Genomic DNA, 5,626 nt, shown 5'->3' on the forward strand with positions numbered 1-5,626 from the left:
CTCTTGAACAGGGACAGGGGACCCCAAGGGAGGAAAAGGCACTGCTTATATATGCTTAGGAGACTCGTGTCGATACCTGATTGGTGCAAGCCCCAATGCCCAATTTGCATGCCCCGAGAGTGGGCTGTGACGTGCTTGGCTCATGCGCACTGCGTCCTTCGGGGTAGACAACAGCTGTGCCCTGAACTAACAGACAACAGCTGGTACGGGCGGCTACCAACACATGAGAATGATTAGAAATCTGCAACTAAAGAGGAGGTAGGGGCCCTCTTTAGGAATAGACAGATACCTGAGATAGAGGAGGGCCCTAAGAATCAATGGGGGTGTCCTTAGCCATGACTCACAACAGTAGGGATATGGAGCCTAGGGAAGCTGCCTCTTGTGGCCAGGAGGAACCCTAGTGGAGCAATAGAACACCAACCCACTCACCAAAACTTTGACTGAAAACTTATCCTGACTATGAGGAATGCAGGGATTAGGGATGGAGCAGAGATTAAGGGACTGGACAACCAATAATCAGCTTACCTTGAGACCCATCCCATGGGCAAGCACCAATTGCTCACACTATTAATGATACTCTTTTATGCTTGCAGACAGGAGGCTAGAACGGTTGTTCTCTGAGAGGCTCCAACCACCTATTAACACAAACAGATGCAGATACCCACAACCAAACTGTGGATGGAGTCTGGAGACTCTGATGGAGGAATAGGCAGAAGGATTATAGCCCACAAAGGGGTAGAACTCTACAGGAAGATCAGTAGAATTACCTAACTTGGACTCTTGGGGCTCTCAGAGACTACAAGGAATCAAAAAAACATGCACAGGCTGGACTTAGGCCTGCATATACATTTGTAGCAGACATATAGTTTGGTATTTGTGTAGGTTCCAAACGACTGGAACAAAAGCTATCCCTTAAGCTTTTGCCTGTATGTAGGATATATTCTTCTAGCTGGACTGTCTTGTCTGGTGTCAGTGGAAAAGGAAGTGCCTAACCTCACAGAGACTTGAAGTGTCAGGGTTGGGGATATTACTCAGAGGGGGAGAGGTAGATAGGAGGAGGACTGTGGATGGGGTGACAGGAGTGGGTCAGTGAGTGGGATGTAAAGTGAATAAGTAAAAAAAAAATCAATAAATAAAATTTAAATTAATTAATTAATCAAATAAAAAAAGATTGTGTGCCTTTTACCCAAGAACTGAATGGTGAAAGGTGGGGTAGAAACCCTGGATTGAGATTATTTCTACAATAGACTGGTAGACACTTTTCAGCAAAGAGGTGAATATGGCTTTAAGGAGTTCATCTTAGATGTGATCAAATAGATGGGTGTTTGAAACAGTCTTCCTCTGTTGTTCAATGAAATGCAAAATGAAGGATAAGAGAGCCCCTAGTAAAACTTATTGGAGTTTAGAACACACAACCAAGAAAAGTTAATACAAACCTAGTCATAAAGTGAAGTTTGGAATGAGGACAGATTCCTGTGACTATATTAGCAAGCAATAATTTGTGCTTTCTATGTGCCAAGCCAGTTCTAAACTCTTCCTACTAGTTAGAATAAATATTCATACATGCACACATGTATATATGTACACATGCTGACTTCATTAAGATTTATATGGCAAGTCAGTAGTGTTGCATGACAGGCTAATACATTTAAAGCCTTTGTCCTACTTAGATTGAAAAGGCTGTAAGTTAAAACAGACTTTTACATCATGAACTGTACCCTATCCAAGATTTGTATTTTATGAGGGAAGTATTTAAATTTAGCTAATATTTAGTAAATTTAATTGGGAAACATTGCACTGGGAATTGTTAATATGATATTATATTTCACTACTAATGGAGCCTCTTAATTTTTAACAGCCTGTCTGATCTAAGTAATTGTAAAATTGACCGGAATTTCACCAATAAAATAGTTGAAAGGCTGCTTTGAAAATAAATACAATGAAGTGAATATTTCCCTCTATCTTCTGGTGGAGGGTGGAACTGAGTAAGCACAGGTTCCTTTTTATCTCTTTTGGAGGTTGATGGAGCCCAAAGGAGCCAGAGCTAGGGCCAGAACAGCTGTTTCCTTTAGCCTGAGACTCCTCTTTTGACCATTTAGTTCCCATCCCACCAGTCACTTATAACTTTGTGATTCTTAATATGCAAAAAAAACCACGTCTTCCTGGCAGTCTGTTTGTTAAAATATATATGCAAGAGACACATTAAAGAATGCAAATTCTCAACTGCCCACAGGACACAGATGGCCATAGGAACACAGAATGATGCAGACTGCAGAATCAATGCCATTCTCCTTAGGACTGGGGATAGGTCCTTTGCACAGGATAAAAAAGAATGACTGTATGCTCCTTATCCATAAGTCATTGAATAAAGATGTTTTGATCTTTAAATCCAGCCTGCAAAGCGTATAATTTAATCTAGTTTTGAAAGAAGAGCCCAGCTGCCCAAACACTGACTCAAGATGTAAAAAATCCTATTGCCACCCAAGCTGAATATTTCTCAACACAATGAAGAATATTGGGTGCACGCTAATAAATCTATGGATTCATATAGTAATGCATTATTTCTAAAGAATGCCTCCATCCCCATCCCCAGACTATAATCCATGCATTTCCTTAATACTGTGTCTCAGTCCACTTATATTTGAAATTTTCATTTGAACCTGCTGGAGGGAACACCATGTATAGCCATTGTATAAAATCACTTGCTACCCTTTAATTCTGAGAGATCAGAGTTCAAATGGACAGCATAAGACCATATATAAAAATTAATCTCACACACACAATCATCAGAAATGTCCAGGAAGCCAAGTCACACTTTCTGCATCAGTCAGGACTTAGTGGCCAGGACTTGAGTAATCATGGCTTCTTTGATTTCTGCCTCTATCCTACCCTGCTTCCCAACTGGGAACAACTGAGAAAAACCAAGTCTGCTCCACTGACCATTCTCATAGGAGACCACACTTGTAGTTAGTCAGCCTCTGGCTTTGGCTGCCTACAGCCTCAGCTAATGCACACCTAAAGCCTTGGTATCTTCCTACTAAAACTTCTCAGTCTTCTGCCTGGCCTGAGTCAAGACCAAAGGCCACTAATGCAGACTGAACAAATGTCCTAGGTTCCTTTGCATTTGAGTGGTGTTTTATTACATATCAGTTTTCCCAGTCCAAAAATTTACCATAAACAGAAAATTTTTAACCTATTCTATCAGTGTTTTAGTTATTTTTCTTTTTTATATTCCTGACTTATAAGCAATTTAAAGGAGGAACAGTGAGTCTTCTGTCCTTAGTTAAACCTTTCTGGAAAATGTGTTACCATGGTGATTCCAAATCCAGTCAATTTGACTATAAAGAAACCATCATTTATCTACCTGTAATCAACTTGACAGCCAAAACATTGCTTTAAATCATAACTATCCACCAGAAGCCCCTATAGATGCACTTTCACATAGTGATACAGAAAGTCTTCAGTGCATCAAACACACACACACACACACACACACACACACACACACACACACACACACCCCTCCATGACCTTTAACAGCTCTAAAGTTTAAAATCTTTACTTGGACTTAGGCAACTTTTAACTATAAGTTTCCCAGTGAACAACCAAACTTAAAAAAACAAATTAAGTTTTAAGCCTCAAGAGTTGACTCAGCAGGTATAAGTGCTTGCTATACAAGCTTGATACCCTGAGTACAGTTCCTGTAGTCTACGTAAAACTCCAAATGCTTTCATGAATGTCTACAATCCCAACAGTCCTGCAATGATGTGGGATGAGATAGGAGTAGAGGGCCACGGTGCAATAAGCTGAACTCTAAATGGATTGAATACTCTCCTTCTTCTAGCTCTGTAACCTATAGCCCATATAAGCCCTCTTTTGGGATGGCTCCAAACATACATGCATCTTTCCTGGGCTGTCATTTGTAGTCCTGACATCTATAGTGTTTGGGGGGCACTATTACAAATTAGAGTTCACTTTAACTTTTGGAATGGCCTTGGGCCTCCTTGCAGACTTCTGACCCTGCCACACACTGACTTTTCTTCGAAGGCCTTTGGCACAATCTTCTGTGATCCTCTCTAGCCTGCATCTCTCTTGCCTCCATAGCTAATATCAGAGCATAAATAGTGTTACCAAAAATCTGCTTCTACCATGTGATGTCTGCTCTGTTTTGATAGAGACACAATTGCTTCTGTGTGTTTGTTTTTGAATAGTGAAGCCATTCAGCAGACTTCTAGGTTCTGGCTCCCCTTTAAATGAATTGTATTGTCATGAGATAGCGATGCCTGTGAATGGGAACCTTCTATGGATGGTCCGTGCCCTCCCCCTGGGGAATAGTCCGTATTTTCCCAGTTTAGAATATCATGTCCTTAATTAATGAGTTTGATCCCTTTAACAGTTTTAGCACCTCATTGATGACTTTAAACTGATTCCACCCTTTCACTAAATACTAAATTTTAAATGTACTTGCTGTATTTGTTGTTCTTTCTCACTGCAAACCTGGATAAGAGCAGTCAGCAGTAGCCACAGCACAGCCTAAATGCTATTCTGTCTTCAGATTCCATCCGCCAAACAAAAGTGACCTGTACCACTTGAGTTATGCTTCCCTGACATGCTTAGTTCATGGGGAATACATACATACTCTTCGCAAGAATATATCAAGCCTCTAACCCTGTTTCCACCAGAGCACTTGATTCCCTCTGAAACTTCATCAGCTGACTTTCTAGACTTGCAGGATGGTTCTTTTAAATATTCTGCTTATAAACTTTTAGGGTTTTTTAAAGTCCTCAGCTTCAAATACTTCCGCGTTCCTCCTGAGAACCTAGCCAAATGGTGAGGCACAAGGTCAGGTTTAGTGCAGCAACAGCTGCACTCATTGACACCTACTCTGTATTAGTCACCCTTCTTGTTGGGATTGAACCTCAGACAAGAAGCAATTCACTGGCTTAGGTTAAAGTTCGAGGGGCTACAGTCTCTTGTTTTGGAGAAGACATGACAATGAGAAAGAAAAGCAACTGGCCGAATTGTTTATAAAGTCAGGAATTGGGGGGGAGGGTGAGAGGTAGGTTATCAATCCCAGTGTTCAACTTGCTTTCTACTTTGTATACAGCACAGGAATTTAACCTATGGGATAAGGGATGGTGGAGTCTATATTCACAATGTGTTTACTCATATCAGTTAAGCCTTTCTGAAAACTCAGAGATTTATTTCCATGGTGATTTAAAATTGAATTAAGTTTACAGTGAGTATTGTGTTTGTATGTGCAATTTTATTTTCTATAATACAGATATTTTTCTTGGATATTATTGGGATATTAAATATATATTCCTACATATATACCTCTATGGCATCTAAACAAAATAATAAAATTATTCACATGCATACAATAGACCATTTCATCATTCTTGTTTTGACTATTAATGAACATATTCTATGCAATCATTTGGGTTTTTTACCAAATAAAAACTACTAAAATACAATGGCTTTGTGTCTAAAACGATTATGTAAGGCCTTAAATGTCTCCGATGTCTCCAGCAGCTTAATGCTTTTCATTCCCATCACGTTTTTGTTGGAATAAAATGTAAAAGAAAATAACCTTGTATATGCATAATAGGACTTCAAGCAGGTG

Source organism: Rattus rattus, chromosome 3 (assembly GCF_011064425.1).
Source record: "Rattus rattus isolate New Zealand chromosome 3, Rrattus_CSIRO_v1, whole genome shotgun sequence".
Taxonomy (NCBI): domain Eukaryota; kingdom Metazoa; phylum Chordata; class Mammalia; order Rodentia; family Muridae; genus Rattus; species Rattus rattus.